The sequence below is a fragment of the Vipera berus genome, assembly GCF_964194415.1.
Source record: "Vipera berus genome assembly, chromosome: Z".
NCBI classification, from domain to species: Eukaryota; Metazoa; Chordata; class Lepidosauria; order Squamata; family Viperidae; genus Vipera; species Vipera berus.
The window spans coordinates 44,640,805-44,661,574 of NC_138205.1; the positions used below are offsets into that span (position 1 = coordinate 44,640,805).

Consider the following 20,770-nt stretch of genomic DNA (forward strand, 5'->3'; position numbering starts at 1 on the left):
TTAATTCAGACTCATCTTATTTTCTATACCCTGAACATCTATGTATGGATAACAAAGACCATAAACTTTATGAACCATTATTCCTTCTGATTTTTCTTTAAAAGACTTCCTTTCAGCAACTCTTCTGCACTAGTTTTTAGAATTCAAAATGTTTCTTTGATTCAGTTTAAAACCATCCTGATCAATCATGACTTGCTTTGGCCAAATGTATATTTTTATCAGTTTATTTTATTTTATTTTATTGCATTTATATACCGCCCTTTCCCTGAGGACTCAGGACTCCTAGGACAGTTCCTAGGAGGTGCAACTCATTCCATAGTTCATCATCTAAATATTTTCAACCATGATCTCAAAACATCATTTTTTCCAGTATTTCGTAGCCAACCTACTTTGATGTTCTTTTTTTCTCTTTCTAGTCCTTTTCCATGGACTGGAAATCTGGATGACAAAATCACCTGAGCTCTCAAGAACATTAGTTTCAGAGTTTTGCCACACACAAATATGTAGCTTTGGATTATTTTCCTCAATGAATAAATAAACAAGCGTAATACTTTTGACTCATTTGTTTAGTTGGGTTTTCTTTATGTGGTTTCAGGACTTACATGGGCAACATATGAAATTTATGTCATATTTATTCAGCAATACAAATATACAAAAGTGTTCAGAAACTTTAAAGCACCAGCGTACCTATTTCCTTCATGCTATTAAAATATCAGACTTCTTTGTGTTACTCTGATGGAATTGGCAGACAAGATCTCTTTACACCTTAACATTTAATGTGAGTTCTTCTCCTGGAAACTGTGCGATGCAATCTGTAGAGGCATTTTTGCACGTGAGGCTTGAAAGTGACTTGTGGTTATATTGATGCTCAAAGAGAACATGCAATTTGATTCCCTTTCAGTCATCTGTCACTTTTCCTGAGTGTTAATGTCATGAGTGCAAGCAGTCTTGGTCTTCAGGATGCCACTGGACTTGCAGCTGCTCTTCTAGTTTGTCACCTCACTTCTGAATCTTTTTTCTGGTTTGTCAGCATTGTTCTTGAACTGCGTTTTAGGTTGGGTATGTTCCATACTTAAGTAAAGATTCTGTAACTGCATTCTGGATTTTACAGTCCTTTAAATATAATTGTTTTTCCTCAGTTGTATAAATCATCACATTGGCATGAATTCTCTTTTCCTTTCTCCTGATGAGTTCCCTGCTTTTTGTAAGTCATGGGAAAGGGCAGAGAAGTTATGTAGGCTTTGGAGCCAGGCTTGAAAATTTTATTCATTGCTTCTTTGGGTTCTGTGTGTTTCAGTAAGCATTGCCCATGTTGTTGATTTTCAAGCACATTTTTCCAGTTTAAGAGTTGAAAACTGACTTTAAAAATACACACAGAAGAGGAAAACAATATAAGCCAAGCTAACCATTAAAAATACTCTATCCAAAATTGATCTTGGGCTGGGATTTTTATTTAATAAAATTTAATAGATCAACTCAAAGCTCATGCAACTTGCAAATTTTAAAACTGTACATAATCAGTTAAGATATAAAGAAAAAAGAGCTGGGGGAAGGGGACAAAATAAGACTTCAATATCAAATCCCATGACTGATGTTTAAATTGGTGATATTTTCAAAAAACTGAATTCTTTACCCTGGCTTATTTATTTATTTATTTATTTTAATTCCATTTATATCCCGCCCTTCTCCGAAGACTCAGGGCGGCTTACAGGCTTAGCAGTAGCCTTCATTCTATGTATATGCCTGCTTATTAGGGCTTTCACACACACCCCAAGCGGCATTATTACAAAGTCAGCTTAATTGCCCCCAACAATCTGGGTCCTCATTTTACCTACCTCGGAAGGATGGAAGGCTGAGTCAACCTTGAGCCTGGTGGGATGCGAACCTGCACTAATTGCAGGCAGCTGGTGTTACTTAAGGAGGCATTAGCCCACTGCTCCACCAAGGCTCTTATCCTTTTAAGCTGCATCACCTAGTTGTTCTGGAACCCTGAGATAAATCTTAAAAACTTCACTCTTCTAATTGTAGCACTATACTGATAACTTGTATTCAACTGCTTATCGTCTCTGAGAAGTGATGTTGAATCTGCCATTTTTCAGTTTCATTCCATTTCTGTGCAAAATGTAATGTTCAGTTCTATATTAGTTTGCATTAAAAAAATGACATCAAATCCCAAACCAATTTTCTTATCCATTTCTTCTAACACTGTTGTACACATTTAAGATTATGTCTCAGTTAAGGCAATGTGCAGGGCTTTTTTTGTCATAGAATTCCGCTCAGAACGGAATTCCGGCACCTTTTTTGGACGGAACCTTGTAGGATAGGCAAGGCGGGTTGCATGACGTGTGAGTTCCGGCACCTTTTTCTTTTACAAAAAAGCACCGGGAATGTGAATTAAATAGGTTTGTAAAATAAATGTATTTCTTACCTGTGCCCACAATACTAGGTTTAGAGGCTCTTTTATTATCAGGAGAGAATGTAAATAACTAGTAATCTCCAACTGGATTCTTCTTCATTTGGTTCCATTGGATTTGTTGATTATTTCCCTGATAATTAAACAGATGGCTTCCTATAAAGTATCTTCTTACCTGATCTACTTTAGGACTCTGGAAGGGTGAGTTGTGGCAAGAGTTAATTCAGAAAATATCTTGTGTTATATGTTTTTACAACATGAGTGCATCATGTTACTGGGATACAAAGTCACGCATGGGACTTGTTGAATGTGTCTAGGATACATTTTGGCAAGGCAATGCTCAGTTGGGCTTGGTAAAAGAAGAAAATGGACCATCTGCATTAAAATATATTCTAATTTTCTTAAACTACTTTTGCATAATTTGATTTCTGTACCCAATCCTTTCACTTCTGATTCAGTTTTAAAGCAATGATTTTTGTTTACATTTTAATCTGTTGGAAATTGGTGGCAGCTGAGAAAGTGGTTTTGGGATTGGACAAAAAACCTAGGGAATTGCAGATTGTGTATCCATGCTTTAAACACCATTTTTATACAGGCAGACAACTCTGCTTTAACTTTTCATGCATTATTTGGGTATCTTCAGGTTTCTCATATTTTATCACTATTGACAGTTGTGTTATGAATTGGACTGGATTCATGATTTTGGAATTTAAAAAAGGACTTGTGTCTCATATACCTGATTTCACTTTTTTAATATTCCACATATTCCTTTGGAGGAATAAGTTCTTTCAGGATTTTTTTGAAATATGTTTTTTATGCAGCTCTGTGATAAGAGGTCAGATCCATTTTTCTTTTTTCTAATGAGGACATATTGTGATTTGTTCCATTTGGGCTTAATAACTTGTGCAAACCAAGAGGGTTATCGTTCATGCTTTAAATTGTAATTATTTAACCATAGTTTAATGTGATGTGTGAATCAGGGAAAGTAAAAAAAATGAATGAGGAGGGATGTATAAGCTGTACACAATGATAATTAAGATTCTGATCAGAGTTGCTCACATGGTTCCTCATAGAAGTGAAAGGCCATGAAGGTTTAGTCCTGAACCTGGTACCCATCAGTATTTCTATTAATAATTTGGGTGAAAAGATAGGGAACTGTTTGCCAAATTTTAGTTGATCCACCACTGGGTAGGATGTAAAGGAGAAATAAGGACCAAAATAAATTCAAAATGAAATGATCTGAGAACAGCAATAAAATTTAATGAAAACAAACATCTGGGAATATATGCTTACTGCTTATGAGGGAAAAACTACAAATTGAGCATGAATCAGCAGTATGATATAGCTGAAAATAAAGAAATGCAATTTTATACTGAATCCAAAGCAATATTAGATTTAATTCATGAAATATATGTTTTACTCAATTTACTGTTACTACTGGGCACACCTTGAGAAGGAATTCAACAAAAATTGAAACAAATTCTGACAAGAGCAGTAAGAATCTCAGAGGAATAAGCAGCTAAATCCTATGAAGAGAGATGCAGTAAACTTGGAAGAGCAATGTGTCAATCATCTGGAAAGGTAGTAGGCCTTTGCTGCATGTGTAGAGGCTAGTAGTAGTCTTCAAGGATATGCCATTAGTTCCAATTTTATGATTTAGTGATTACATGAATAAAGATTTCCATTTCCTAAAATAGCTGGTTTACAACTGAGATAACTTAATTTAGATAGGTCATCTTTGGCCACTCCCCATATTTTCCCTGACCTTTTATTTCTCTCCTAATCAGAAGACCACATAAACAGTAGTGCCTCAGATATGCTAGAATACTATTTTTAGATTTTCTAACTAAGCAGTTCCCCAAATTGGAGTGGAAATGTAACAAAATCCTGTGAATTACAAAAAGGAACAAGACAGGGATGTCCACTATTTCATCTGTTGTTTATTTTAGTTTTTAAAATACTGAATAGAGATATACAACAAGATGAGAGGAATTGGGAGTAAAATTAAGAAAACAATTGTATATTAAGGGCTTTTCCTAAAGACTTTGGTACTGGAAAATCCTTTTAAAAGAATTGAAATATTAATGGACAGATTAAAAGAATTTGATACTGTAGTAGGTTTCAGGATTAATAAAAAATGAAGATATTAAGAAAAATGTAAAAATAAAAGATGAATAAAATGGTTTTAAAAGTGAGAAGAAGATGAAACATCTGGGTATCACTATGACATATATAAATTGTATACTATTTAAAAGTAACTTAATATTTTTTAAAAAATAAAAACTATATTAATATGGGAAAAATTATAACTGTCACTGCTGAGAAGAATTTCTTTGATAAAAATGAATATCTCACCAGAGTGAAGTGTTCGTTTCAGGAAATGTCTGTTTTGACAACTGATGCACCTTTTAAAGAGTGGCATATATGGTGTTACAAGAGGCAAAGACAAGAAGAAAATTGGGTCTACTTGATTTGAAATTGTTTTTTGCAGCTTGCTGTATGGTTTGAAAGTGTGATTGTTGCTGAGAAATAAAGTGGTTTGAAAGTGTGATTGTTGCTGAGAAATAAAATGGTTTGAAAGTGTGATTGTTGCTGAGAAATAAAATGCTATTGAAGTTAGAAAGATACGATCTGAGATTTAGGTGGAATGGATATATGTGATACAATAAGGGCAAGATTAATATGGATTTTACAAATCATTATGTTAGATGTGCCATATTGAGAATATGTAATAGATACAAACACAGATTGTATCTGAAAACACCTTTGTGGCTCTCAGCACAAGTAGCATTTTTATAGACAGGAAATAATAGGCAAACCCAAATGGGTTTGGGTATAGGTAGTCCTTGGCTAAATTTTAGTATCAGAAGATACTAAAATTTTGTGAAGAGGAATATACCAATATAAAATTAATAAATGAACTGGTGGCAGAGGGATATAGTTGTCAATGGTTCTCTTATTTATAGCTACTAGAAAGATTTAAAGTAGATAGACAAAATAATTTATGGTTGTAAGATTAAGTTTGAAGTGAAATTGTGTAAAAATAATGAACTGGTAATTTCTAAAGTAACGTTACTTTTATTGAAATTTGAAACAGAAGAACAAAAGCCATAGAATGTATGACAAAGAACGTATGGTAAAATTTTGAAACAATTGAAATATTTATTATTTATATAGACTTTTTATAAAATGACATCACATTTGTGTATTTCATGGGAGAAATGTATAAAGGCACCTAACATTTATGCTCAAAATGTGAACAACAAAAAGGGACATTTTATTGTATTTGGTGACACATAAAAAGTGAGAAAACTCAGAATTCAAATACTTACATTATTCAGGGTTTTCTTTTGGGATTGGACAGATAATTGGAAAAAAAAATCTTGGAACTTTGCTTTTGTATATGATAACTGTAGTGAGATTATTGTAGAAACAAAGATGGAAAGATTTAGCTTTGTCCACAGTGGAAGAACTTGAACTTCTGATTTATAGTTCTAAGTATTGGACAGTATAGAAAATAGAATAAATAAAGTTATTTTCTATCTATTGAGTAAGAGATAAATTTGTAATTGTACTTACAACTTCTATAAAGAAGGTCTTATAAAGAAGGAAGCTACTTCTTTGTATCTTTTTTCTTTTTCTATTTTTCTTTTTCTTTTTTTCTTTCTTGCACATTTAACTTTCTCTGTGATAACTTCCTTTTTTTCCTTACTTCAATGTTAGTTTGTATTTGTTTCTTTTTTTAAAAAAAATAATTATAAACATATACTATAGTATGTGAGGCCCAAAAAACTTATCAAGGCTGTTTCCAACATATCCTCCTTATTGTAGTAGTGGGCATTTACTCCTTAGAGATTAATGCTAATAAAGGTAGTCCTCAAGTTACAACAGTTCATCTAATGACTGTTTGAAGTTACAATGACACTGAAAAAAGTGACACAACATTTTTCACACTTATGACCATTGCACCATCCCCATTATCATGTGGTCAAATTCCAAATGCTTGGCAACTGGCTCATATTTTTGACGGTTGTAGTGTTCCAAGGTCAGGCAATCACCTTTTGTAACCACCTAACAAGCAAAGTCAATGGGGAAGCCAGAATCACTTAACAACTGTGTTACTGACTTAACAAATGCAGTGATTCACTTAACAACAGTGGCAAGAAAGGTAATAAAATCAGGCAAAACACACTTTACAAATTTCTCACTTAGCAACAGAAATTTTGGACCCAATTATGGTCATAAGCCAAGGACTACCTATACTATCTATGAATTTTAAATTATATTATGCAAAATATTTTTGGTGCTACCGGTACTTAAATGCATTTGTTTAATAAAAATTCTAGATCATAATTTTAAGACATCAGTCATAAAAACAAAACCTTACAACACATGGCCAACCCATCAATAAACATCTCATCAACAGTAATAAATACTGTACAGAAAAGATGGTGCCAACATAAAAACAACTTCAAAGGCTTGATAAAAAAAATACTCTTGAGAATTTCCACAGGAATGATAGGGGGAAAAGGATGACTTAGACCTTAGTAACAACTTAAGGCTTTTTCATTTAAATAATTTGAGGGCATATCAGTGTAGGGCCAAAGGAAAGATTGGGCTTGTACCATGATAAAATTACAAAACAATTAGTTGTGGGAAGATTTATTCCCTGAGCTCTGAATGTCCCATTAAACACTTACTTTTGGTTTAGCAATATTACCAAGCGTTTAGCAACACTCTTCAAAATCTACAATCTTAAGACTATAATCTTGCCTGCTCCCTACAGTTTTTAAAAATTAAACTGTGATTCTTTGCAACCCAAAGAAAGCCAGATTGAATTTGTGAAGGAAATGATTTCAAAAGTTTCCTTTATCCCTCCACATTTATCTTATCCCTGCCAATAAATCTCAGTTGCAATTCCCTTGTGCAGTTTTTTAAAATCTCCAAGGTTTATTATAGCCACATGGATTCTTTCAGTTGTTGGCTCCACGTCTCTCTTGCAGCATACACTCATATCCATGTATTCACATTTCTGCCTTTATGTCTGAATCTGGTTTTTATGCCACACTACAATATCAAACAAGGACTTCCCTGCTGCACCCAACACTCTCCTTCAGCCACCCCTTTGCCTCCAGGTGCATCTTGGCTCCCTTTCAGCTGTGGACTTTGGCCATGGTTTGTTTTGCAGCTGCAAATATCCTGAGTCAGCAGGAAAAATCCATGTTGGGTGCAGGGATGGTGGGAATTGGGAGCCAGCCAGGCAGTTGCATGTTAAGAGTGTTATTTAAATGACTGGAAAAGGAACTAGTTTATCTCCTGCAGAGAGTATTTTTTTTGTTTCTTTGGGGCCTTAATTTGAATTTGGATGCTCACCAAGACTAAGCTGTTGAACCTATTTCAGCCTGGAATGTGCAGACAAGTGCTAGGGATGTAGTTTTGTTTTCTCTAAAGAAGACAGGCTCTGAACATGCACAGAGCACTTTTCCTTCAAAAAAAAAAACAAAGAAGCAGAACAAATAGCACACAGCTGGATGAACATATGCATCCTTGACACAACATAAAAGGTTATTTAGGCAAATTGAAGATTGGAAACATTTTTGCAGCCACAAGTTGCACTTAGCTTACACCAAGTGCTGAGGAGATGAGGTCATGATGCCACTAAATGTATCCCTTTTAGGAGAAGTTGAAGGCCATATGGTATTTATTTTACCTTTAACACCCTCCCCCCACACACACAAAAGCACAGCTCTCATAAAAATGGAATTAAAAATGGCGAATGCATCACTGCTGGGAGCCCTTTGGGTGATGATCAGGATGTTTGGCAGAATTACAAGCTGCCATCAGACAGGAGTTGATAATCCTGATACAAATCATACACTGGACCAAACCACAAAGTTGTTTGCTTGAGTTTGTTTAGCATCCTTGGTGAAGTCATTGTGATTTCAAACCCTGATTAATGGCTTGGTATGTTTTATAAATCAACTTATTCAATTATGCTTAAAGAAACCATTATGAAATAATGCTTAGTTTAGCATAATGTGTGAACCAACCATATCAGAGTCTAGTGTTTAAGATATTAATCACAAATAATTGATTATAACCTGAATCAACTGCACTTATTTTCACACCATTGTCTTGTCTATGCTACAGGGACAGTGGACCATTCCTATAGTCATTCTCAATTCCTTTTGAAAACTTGAGGAAAAGACTGGCTTGATGATCTTTTTAGCAAGTCTCAGTTACAAACAGATACAAGCTGTGTTGTGGAGATAGTAGAAAAGTAAACTTATTTCTTGGAGACTTTTCTATGTGTTGAATTGGTTTAGGATAACTTTCAATGGCTGGTTCGCAAAACGCTTCCAACTAACATAAATGGGTGTTGACTAGTTTGCAGTTCAGAATATTGTGTGAAGTCAGTGTTAGCAAGTTGGGTAAATAAGACCATCATATTAAGCCATAATTTATTGTTGTGTGTGTATAGCATGTTAAGTACATTACTTTCTTTCTTGAATTTATGTAGTCACTCATCTCAACCTTGTGACCTCTAAAAAACTAGCTCTCAATCAAAATCTCATACGTGTCTTCATTCCATTAACATTCTACCCTTGATGCCTAAGCTTAAATCAGATCTTTACAGAAAGTTAATAGGATAAGGGCCATCCAGATTTCAGGGTAGATGCTGTTCTAGGGGCAAGCACCACAATAGAGACATCTCATTTCCTGAATGCTTCTAGTTCAGAGGTCCCCAACCTTTAGGGCACCAGAGTCCAGTTCCATGGAGAAAAGGTTTTGCGCGGACTCGAGAGTGTGTGCTGCCTGCATCCCACTGATGGGGCTTTGCTTGTTTGTGCAGACTGGTTGCTGGCATGCCACGGACCAGTACCGGTCCACGGACCGGAAGTTGGGGACTCCAGTTCTAGTTGGCATTGTTTCATATGGAGCATGCCTACTCGGTGAGATCTGGTAGAATGGACAAATCCCCATCCTGTGCCCATTATAATGAACAATTTTATCCTGCTACTGTAAGCTAGTTTGAAACCTGGTAATTTCTTCAGGGGCCTTTGGAAGTGCAAGTTATTATTTCCTCAACATCCTTCTTCCAAAAGGAGAAACTGGAGACTGATTGATATCAGTAAAATCAGGTAAAATGAGACTGGTTGATATTTTTGTAATCATCAGATGGTGATATTTTATTTTTCAGAAATCTTGGATGAAATAAGATAATTTGGAAATGTTTTAGTTTGGCATCCAGGCAAACTTCAGGATTGCAGGTGAGTAAACTCAGATATTAATCTAACTTATTCTGTGGCTTGTTCAGCTTTGATTTAGCATGTTTTGTACTTTATAAACCACGTTTTTGTGCTGTGTAAACCAAGAATTTGTTACTGTAAGTGTTCTGTGTTCTAAATGAAGCTTTATATCTGCATGGTGTCTGTTTCTTATGTCTGATTTGCCTTATTGGGTTGACATCAGTCTTGCAAATCTCAGTCTGCTCCCCTTCCTCCGTCTTTTATTTCCATGAGAATTAAGGGTTGAGGCTGTCCAAGGCATTTTTATAAACTTTCTTGGCTTATATCTTATCTCATCATTGCCTTGCTAATGGATTTTCTCTCTGCCCTTCAAGACCACCCTCAATACATTAGGCTAGTATAGCCTTATACCACCAGTGTACCATCTAACTGGATCTACTTCTATAATTATCAACCAGCATGAAAATTTTCTGAAAATTTTGAAGTTAAGTCTCATATTGGATTCATCACAACCATCTTAACTCTGCCACAAAATCATAGACAAAATCCTGTAGTAAACCCTGGCCTGAAACCCAACTCAAATGAGTCTAGATAATCTATTTCCTCCAGAGTTCTTATCAACTGCAGACTAATACTCTCTTTCTCAGCAACCTTCTCTGAAAAGGGAAGATTGGAGAGTTGGTTAATATCTGTCAAAAATTGTTTGGTCCATAAATGGACTCTTGAGGAAGGGTGTACCACCGCCTCTTTCAAGGCAGAAAGCACAATTCTCCATTTCAGAGAGGCCAACAATGTAATCTGAATTCAACTGTAGATCACTTCCTTGGTTCTTTGAAAAACCAAAAGGACCTAGATCAGGGGTAGGCAACCTCGGCTCTTTTATGACTCATGGACTTCAACTCCCAGAATTCCTGAGTCAGCATAGCATAGCTGACTCAGGAATTCTGGGACTTGAAGTCCATGAGTCATAAAAGAGCTGAGGTTGCCTACCCCTGACCTAGATCAAATAAATAAGTGGCTGATCTAGTAGTGTGGAGAACCCTGTCTACTTCCTGAGCAGTCTCACACTCAAATTCATCCCAAAACAATTGTATCCATCACTCCTTTTATATAAAATGATAATGCCAGGCTCTTTACTCAATAATTTTTGGCTGATCTCAGGTATGATGTTATGCTTTGTTGTTTATATTAAACTATTTGTTGTCTGTTTTAAGTTTATTTTTTATTCAGTTGGAGAGGTTCTGGGGTCCACACAAACAGTTTTCACAAGCTGCTTATCATAAACAATTATATTTAATTTTTTTAAAAAAATATAGAATTATTATTTCAACAGTTAGGAGTTAGTCAAGTGAACTATTCTATTAAATTAAGGATTCATGACCATTTACTTCATGCGTTTCCAATAAGTGAAATGTGCTCATTTGTGAAGAGATTGGAGGCAAGTATATTGAAAATGCAACAAAAATGTTTTGACATGATATATTTTTCTTATTTTACTATTATATAATGTATTTTTTATTTCATTTTTACAAAGACAAACACTAGAATTTTTTAATTAAGATTTCGATCTAAATTTAAAACTAATTTTAGGTTTAGATTTAAACAGTTTACATGAGGAAATAGAAGGGGAACTCATCAAATTTGCAGACAACACCAAGCTGGCAGGAATAGCCAACACCCCAGAAGACAAGCTCAAGATCCAAAAAGACCTTGACCTTCTTTGATCCAGAACAATTATGGACCATTTTCAAATATTCCATTCTTGGGTGGGGTGATTGAGGAAATTGTGGCCTTGTGTCTCCAAATGTACCTAGATGAAATTGGTTTTCTGGACCTATTTCAATCAATATTTCATCTAGGATTTGGTATTGAGGCTCATCTGTTCACCTTTGGTAGGTGACATTTATCAGAATCAGAAGGGAAGTATAGCCCTGCTGGTTGTCTTGAAATTCTAGATAGCTTTCATCACTATTCACCATGATATCCTTTTGAGCCATTTAATTTGGTTGGGCCTTGGTATACTCTTTATAGTGATTCCAGCCTTACTATTAGTTTATTTCCAGAAGCTATTGCTAAGGAACTATTGTTTAACCCCTAGCTCAGTGATGGCAAACCTTTTAGAGACTGAGTGCCCAAACTCCAACCCAAAACTCACATGTATCATCGAGTGCCAGGTGGGCATGGCCCATTGGGTGGGCATGGCTGCGGTGGTAACAGCAGACTGGGTGGGACTAAAAAGTTCAATCAATCAATTCCAACTTTGCAAGATCTTTTTTTCCCTGCGAGAAGTTGAAATTTATTGAACCTTTTTTTTTTTGCAAACGACGGCAGAGGCCTAAAGTGAAAAAGTTTTATAAAACCCAGCTGAAGGCCTAGGACTGGGACGACAGCATACATACCCACAGAGAGGGCTCTGCGGGTATAGGTTCGCCATAGGTTCGCCACCACAGTCCTAGGTCATTGAACTTTAGTATAGTTACCTATTCTGATAACATTAACATGAAACCTTTAGTAGCAGGATGCTACTAAATACAGAAAGAGTGTCCCAAAGGTGCTTTTTCATGAGGCAACTGGACTTTCTTGTTTTTCTTTGAAGACATTTTGCTTCTCATCCAAGAAGCTTCTTCAGCTTTGAACGGATGGTGACGAATGGAATTCAGAGCTGAAGAATCTTCTTGGATAAGAAGTGAAACATCTTCAAAGAAATCAAGAAAGACCAGTTGCCTCGTGAAAAAGCACCTTTGGGACAACCATGACCTGGATGACTGAGAATCTCCATAGACATACAGAAAGACTGGTTCACAATTTGGAAATTCTGCTTGAACCTGTTATAATTTAATTTGTAGATAATTAAATTGATCACTAGATCAGATTCAGCAACCCTAATTCAAGGTGCCAATAGCATTTTTAAGCCCTACGTATAGAAGGGTTGACTATCTCTTTGACCACCTTGGTGATGGCTCTCTTTCCTTGGAATATTGTATCTCACCTCCAGATATATTACATTTTCCAAGAACTGTTAAAAAATATGGTTCTTTAGAAAGGGTTTTGGGACAAGCAAGATAATGTCATCTCTGAATTGCAGTATCTTGAATTAATTGATGGATAATTGTAGTAATTAATTTTTATTTTTACTCCTAGTAATATTATAAGCTGTTCAGAGTTTACAGAAATGAAGCAGCATGTAAGTTCAAACAAACCTGTTTAGGATGTCAACTACTGGATATGCAAGAAAGGACCTTCAGTTGTCTTAAAATTGTTATGTTATTATAATTGCTGCAGGCCATCTTGAATGTTGAACTAAAGGGAGAATATAAATTCTAAAATAAATTAATTAATTGCCGTAGCCTCCAATTTTTCAGGTAGGAGGATCTGCAAATTAGTATGAAAATCATTAACATGGTACATGGTTAAAATTTAGAATTCTGAGGAGCATGATATGGAGTTATGTATTTTGACCATATAGAATTTTAGTAACTTTAATACTGATGATAGCGACTTTTTTTAATGTGGAATATCAAATCTCAGAAGCATCTTCAACCATCATATTTACAAAGTATGGGTCATTATGTTTGTAAATATATCAGATATTTGAAGCATTTGTGAATTGAATTACGGTACATATTTGTTTTTGAATCCAATTTAAGTGATAACTTGACACAGGTGGAAGTTGTTCTATAGGAAATTCATTACCAAACTACATATTATGTTTGTTATTCTTTATGAGTTTTTTTGGAACATATTCTAGATTACTGTATTTTTTAAAAGGGTTATTGATTCTATAAGGAAATTTAATTACATTTGTATTGTGTTGTATTGTATCCTGAATTGCAGTCTGAGCTGTTACAAAACACTTCTGATGATTTCTTCTTCTGTGTTCTCCAACAGCTATGCAATTGGGGAGTGAGGGGAAAATAACTTTATTTTTCTTTTCTTTAGGACTTTTTTCTCAGTATGGTAAAGTAGAAATGAAATTCTCTGTTACTCCAGTTCCATTGCTTATTTGCATATTTTGAAAGTGAAGGAAGAGGGATTTCAGCAATTTGGGAAGAAAAGGCATGCTGGGAATTCTGCGGTTGACGTTCTGTTACATTGGAGAGATAGAATATTGGGGTGGCAGCTCTGTTGTACTGTCCATTTGGTGCGCAGCACATAAACCTAAATTCTCTTGTAAAAGATTTCCATGCCTTTTTTGTAAAGGCTTTTAAACTTCATCGGTATAAACTACTACAGGTAGTCTTCAGCTTACAACCACAATCGAGACTAGAATTTCTGTTGTTAAGCAAGACAGTTGTTAACTGAATTGCTCCCAATTTTATAACCTTTCTTGCCATGATTGATAAGCAAATCACAGCAGTTGTTAAATGATTCAAGCAGTTGTTAAGCAAATCCTGCTTTTCCCATTGTCTTTCTTGCTGGAAGACACCTGAGGAGTCACAAAGGATGAACATGGGAGCCCAGAAATCTGCCACCATCGTAAATACTTGCCAGTTGCCGAATGCCCAAATACTGTTCTTGTAATCGTGAAGAAACTGACAGTTGTAAGTCATATTTTTCAGTGCCATCGTAACTTTGAACAGTCACTGAATGAATTGTTGTAAGTTGAGGACTATCTGTATACAGTCTGAAAAATATGTTGATGCAAGGGGACCACTTGATTTGTTTTCGTATTTCTTCTAGGTCTGGTTCGCAACCTGAATCTGCTGCATTTGAAATAACTAGTTCAAAACCCAGTATAGGTTGAAATTTTGACCCCAATATGCTCTTTTCGGAGCGTAACTCATATCTTCCCAAAACAGCAATTTAGTGCATGGAACGATTTGCATATCCCTAATCAACTGGTAATGGATGCATTCTGCTGTGCCACAATGGGAATAAATTAGGGAATTATTTGCAACAATTCTAGAGCGAAAGCTTCTTTATTGCAGTAAAAACAGTAGTCTTTTTGCACCTGACAGGAATGAATGTATTATGGTATAAAGCTTCCATGGATTGACAAATAATAAATTTATTAGTTTTTACAGTGTGTGGAACTTTAAAATCCCCCATGGCATGGGTCCAGGTTATTGGATGAAGTGTTTCGTCCCTCTAAGACAGAGGTAGGCAACCTTGACTCTTTCATGACTCATGGACTTCAACTCCCAGAATTCCTGAGCCAGCCATGCTGGGGGGAAAGGGAGAGGTTTCCCAGCTGAGCCATACTGGCTCAGGAATAATGGGAGTTGAAGTCCACGAGTCATAAAAGAGCCAAGGTTGCCTACCCCTGCTCTAAGAGAAGCCTGCCCTACTCATGCCAGCAGAGGAGGCTTGCTGTGGATCCTGTCAGTCAAGGAATTCTGACTGGTGGGATCCAGGAGAAGAGCCTTCTAACTCTCTGGAACATCTTGTCCCTGAGGGTGAGTCTGTCCCCACCCCTGTATCCTTCCCAAAGGCCTGAAGACCTCGCTCTGCCGGTTGGCCTGAGGTCCCAACAGGGGAATATCAAACTGGAGGTGGCAGCTGCTGACTCCACCTCCCCTCTGTACTTCCTTTTCCCCCTCTGCCCATCTTTTAATTCATACTATTTTACTATCATTGTTTATTGTTTCATTGATTTGTTATTGTTACGTTTACATTTTTTATCATTTTTCTGTTTTACTGTTGTAAGCTGCCCCGAGTAGCCCCACGGTGAGATAGGTAGCAAATATATTTAACAAATAAAATAAATTCTTACCAATTTCTAAGACAGAAATTAAAAAAAAAAATCTGAAACCCTGGCATTGCTACTCTTCCAAATGTTCATTTTGAGGCCTATGATACGGGGAAGGGTGGCAGTAGGAACTTGTGACTGCAGAGAAGAGGAGGGCCCTCAGAGGGGCTCCTTCTCAGATCTTGATGTTTCAGTGCAGGGGTAGGCAACCTTGGCTCTTTTATGACTCGTGGACTTCAACTCCCAGAATTCCTGGCTCAGGAATTCTGGGACTTGAAGTCCACGAGTCATAAAAGAGCCAAGGTTGCCTACCCCTGTTCTAGTGCAATAGACAGAGGACACTTAGGCAGGTTTACCCAAATTTTTGACTCTCCATGATTCTTAACTCTAAAATCCTTACCTTTCTCCTGCCCTTTTGAGCAATGTTAGGCATAAACTTGGAAACAGAGAAAGAATAAAATCATCTTCCATGATGAGAAAATGAAGTGCTGCTATTGGAGAGAATTCCCTTCCCTTTTCCAGTCCCAGGAAGAGAATAAGGAGGAAGAGAATAAATGGCTGATTTTTGGCACTTGGCTGCCAAGAAGCACTTTGGCATCTTAGCACACATATGGCCAGCCTCGGTGTCTCTCCCCTAAGTTGAAAGGAGGTTGCTTAAAATTTGTTTTGGCTCTCCCTTTCGAAGGCCTCTATGGTTCAAATTGCTCAACCATCACAATCATTGTAAAATAAGGGAAGAAAATTGTGGTAAACATGGGCCAAGGTAAAGCAAAGATGAGCAGAAGGTGATCCTGTGTAATCCCTATCAAAATCTGATTTTGCCAGCATCTAGCTTGCTCAGAGAAATATTTTGGGCTGTGAATTGAGCCCCAATGTGAATACCGTGCGTATTTGGTGTGCAGTTTGCCTCAAATCAAATTAATGTACTTGTGCATATCTTTTTTCCTAATTAAGATTTATTTTTTAAAAAAAATTACGGTACCTTTTAGTTTGAAAATCTAAATTTAACAAGCTTTTTATCCAGAAAAATTGGCAGATTTCGCAATATTTCTGGAAAATAAAATATGTTCATGTGTGCATGTCTGTGAAACTACTGCAGGCATGTCAAACTCGTGATGTCACGTGACATAGCTCAACGTATCGTGACTTTTCCCCCATTGCCGGCAATGGGGTGGGCGCGGTTTCATTGTGCTGCATCTGGCTCGCGGACCGGCATTCGACATGCCTGCTATAATGTATAAAGGAACATAGATACAGTACAAGTAATTCTTTCCTGATGCAGTTTTGCTTTCCAGCTCCTTTGCAAGACATAGTCAGTACGCTGACCATGGCCCAGGTTTATGTGGAAACTGTGGTGGCCTTCTATAACAGATGTTTTGTGACAGATTGTGCTGCATTGATTGACATTGTTCTCTGTCTACATCCCAATATTTAAACTTAATTTGATTCTGCAATCCAAAATGAGTTCCTCGGGCCTGGTTTTATGCCTGTGCTTGTTGGATGGAGGAAGGAAGAATGTGCCAAGTGGAGAAGGAGTTAATTATGTCCCTGTCTTGCTAGGGTACCCACTGTAGTGTTCTCCCATTTCCTCACAGTTACATTACAATTCCTCACTATGTCCTATTCCACTTGCTGTTTCTGCCGATATAATTAATACTTAATCAAGAAAACAAGGATGAAAAGTTGACACATATATGTCTCTCAACTTGGATTTGGTGCTAGAAATGCACTCATTGTCTTCTTTTAAAAATCTGGCATATTTTTATAGTATTGCCTGAAGCAATTATCCTTCAAGCCCTAGTTCTGATGCCAACTAGATATTAAAAACATCCTGTCTTCTGCAGTTCTTCTAAAAGACAAAGGATCCTATAGTGTCTCTTCAGTCAAGAAAACAATTAGGAATCTACTTTGCACCTTTGAGATATGTTGAGAATGCAGTTGTCAGAATTCCTAATAAACATGACCTTGGGGAATTCTAAGGGCTAGGTACTCCCTCATATCTGGAAAGAGCCAGTTTGGAGAAAGCTAGTCTGGCCTGTGACAACTGGTAATTGAACTTAAGCAAGCATAGATTAAAAAGCTAAAGATGCATATGCAGTGTAATTTGGTGATGCAGCAGGTTCAATACGATATTGCATAAGAGATGTCAGGTTTGATTGTTCTTCCATTTGTAGGAAAACAAATGAAGAACAATGGAAGATTGCTCTTCCACTTTTCATAAAATAGTTATCAATTTTTTATATATTTATTTTTTATTTAATAGTTTCTGAAATCTTACTTTTGTATTTGCATGAGAAAGAGAAAGAATAGAATAACAGAGTTGGAAGGGACCTTGTAGGTCATCTAGTCCAACCCCCCACCAATATGCAATATGTGTGTTTGCAGTTCAGAAATAATATGTGAGATAGTGGTGTGCGTCTGGAAGAGTATGCCTGAGAGTCTTTGCATTGCACTGGGATGGAAATATGGTTAAATAAGTACATAAATAAATAAGCCTGAAAAAAATCCCGTGGTGATATGCATACTCTCTCTCCCCAAATACTGTTAGTATACCTAAATGTTCTGAAATAGTATCTTGAACTTGTCCTGTTTCCAATTCTGAACAGATTAAATATGTTGTACAATTTGAGAATCTTGTCATCTGTGTTTTTCAGTCAGTTCTTTTTGCCGAACTTATTTAGGAACTGAAGTCTCAAAATAATTATGCAACACTATTAAAAATGTTGCTAGGAATTAATTTAATCTCCCGGCCATTTAAATATGTGATATGTTTGCAATAAACATAAAGGATGTAGTCTTGCATCTTTCAGTCAACTTTTCTTCATGAATTATCTGTAGCTGAATAGTCTGGTGAGATCTGTTGGCCATGCTGGCTGGGAATGTGTCAGCTGTTCCAGTGCAATTGTAAAGCATTGGGTGGAACCCCATAGATGTGATTGGAGATTTTAATTTGCAGGGTGATTCGGAAGTGTTTTTCTTATAAATGGTGTCTAATGTTGTTATCGTTACTATTCACTTTCTGTTCTTTTTAAAAGGTGTTTATGAATATGTTGTATATCACCTTTTCAGCAACTGAAGTGGCTTAAACAATGCTTAAATAAATATTACCATGCAGCATGCATACATCCAGGACATCAGACGTGACAGATTAAATGTAATATGTGTTCCATGGTTGAGAATGCTTATCTGTTTTGAGAGATGTCCACACGCACACCTACCCCCATCAGTTGTTCTAGCTATTCCAATCAGATTGGCCCATTGATGGTTAATTACCTTTTATTGTTCACACAGGCTTAGCTAAACCTTGCTAATTCCTTCTGATTTATCCTTGTTGATCAGCTGATATCTGTGGTAATGTGATGGGGTGAGGACCTCCATCTGTTTAAGCTTTGGTGTGGTAGGGGTTCAATTGCTGCCTATGCAAATAGAACTTTCCAACCTTTCCCACCATCCCTTATTAAAAATGCTCTCAGCCATTCTACTTATTCGCTGGGAAAACACTAATAAAGGATATACTCAGAAAGTTCTGGTAAAAGAGGAGCATATAATTAAAAAAGTTAAAAAAGAAGATAAATAATAATAGTTCCCATCCTCTCATAAAATAAATACATTTCACCCTTTTGCTGAAACTTTTCCATCTTCAAAAAACAGCAGACACAATCCAGGTTCCTAACATACCTTTTCTAATCCCTTGATTTCTCTATAGTTTCATTGTTGCCTAGGTTCTGATTTTCTTATTTTCTCCTAATGACTAATATAAAATAAACCTTAATTCCAATCTATCTAGAAGATGTCTGGCAAATCATTTTGTCTGTAAAATGGGAATAAAAATTATATACAGGTAATCTCCAAGTTACGAGTGTTCACTTAGCGCCCATTTGAAGTTACGTGATTAGCGCCCTCTAGAATTTATGAGTAAGTCCAGAAATTATTAATGTTGCAGCACCACGGCAGTTTTTCGCCCTTACGAATGACTGCAGAGGCTCTGTAACATTCACCCTATTCCATCCCCCATTCCCCACAACTGCTTCCCTTTCCCATCCTGCCGAGCCGGACTCACTTTCCTAGCAAAGAACTGTCTCCTCCCTTCCGCGTTTTCTTTGCCTTTAAGGGAGAGGACAGTCAATGGAAGCTTCTGGGTGCCATAATATTGCGCAGTTCAGTCAACTTTTGCAGAGAATCGGTGCCTGAACTTTTGTGAGATCACGGCCCCCAGAAACTTTTATTCTCAGCGCGAAAAGTTGTGCTTGTCTCCTGGTCGCCCCCCACCCACAACAACTCCTTTCCACCACTGCCAGAACACTTTTCACCTGGACAAGACCTGACACAGACTGGAAGGTTCATCTGCATGCTCAGTTTCCAAGCATCCCATTTGCATGCATGCAAAGCTTCAGGTCATTGTCAAGTCTCCGTCCAGGTGAAAAGTTTTTGAGCGCTTATGGGATGCTTGGAAGGGAGCAATTCCAGACAGAGACTATAGAAGCTTTGTCTGTGTGCAAATGGGGCACTTGAATCACTCCGTTTCAAGCGTCCCATAGACACTCAAACACTTTTTGCCTGGACGGAGACCTGGCGGAAACTGGAAGCTTTGTCTGCAAAAGAGGATGGGTACCTGAACGGATGCAATATTTCAGCCCCTAGGAGCTTCCATTGACTCTCCTCTCCCTCAAAGGCAAAGAAACAGTGGCAGAGGGGCAACAGATCTCTGCAAGGTGAATCTGGCGCAGCAGGAAGGGAGGGGTAAGCATGAAGTATCTTAGTGGTACAGGGTGGCTTTGGGGACCTGTTCCATCACTAGGCCCCCCCCATGGCCTTCCCCACCCTGAGATTCCTCATGTGCACTTAACGAACCGTGCACCGATTAGCGAATGTGTGGGTGAAAGCAGGGAAATCTCGTTCAAGGTGCAAGATTAATTCCTACAAATCCTCACGTTTCTAATAGAATAGGCAGGTTTCATTACATTCATAACTCAAGGATTACCTGTACTAGGGTAAGCCCACTTTGGGTAAGGCAGTCAAAGAGAATCAGGACATTGGCCCTCTCTTCTAGATGGTACAAACTCTAAAGCCATAAAAGTTTGTAATTTGTCATGAGCACAAGTTCCCAGTAGGCAAAAGACAAAGGTTCTGTGCTGTTTCTTATATCTCTTTTATGATTATTTAAAGCAGATTTAACTGTTCAAAATAAATAGATATTGGCAAATTTGCATGACTACAGAAATTAATGAAATTTGGCTATTTAGTATAAATGCTGAAGCTACTTCTTCAAAATACTACTTTTCAGTGGAACTTTCAAAGAAGTTTACCCCAGACTGTTAAACAATTAAAAACAACTATTGATGAAGAACTTAGTGCCTCTGAGATGATGTAATTAAGAATACAGTAAAAAGTTGCAAGGCTATGTCATCATAATAGAGA

General features: G+C 36.9%; 1 protein-coding gene across 1 annotated transcript in view; it reads left to right on the plus strand.

Annotated features, from left to right (window-relative positions):
- Positions 1-20,770, plus strand: part of THRA (thyroid hormone receptor alpha) — a 158,394-nt gene that overhangs the window by 32,976 nt on the left and 104,648 nt on the right. Inside the window, exon 2 of the mRNA XM_081344131.1 lies at positions 9,615-9,684. The gene's annotated coding sequence lies outside the window, so the exon portion shown is untranslated. The remainder of the gene's footprint in view (positions 1-9,614; positions 9,685-20,770) is intronic.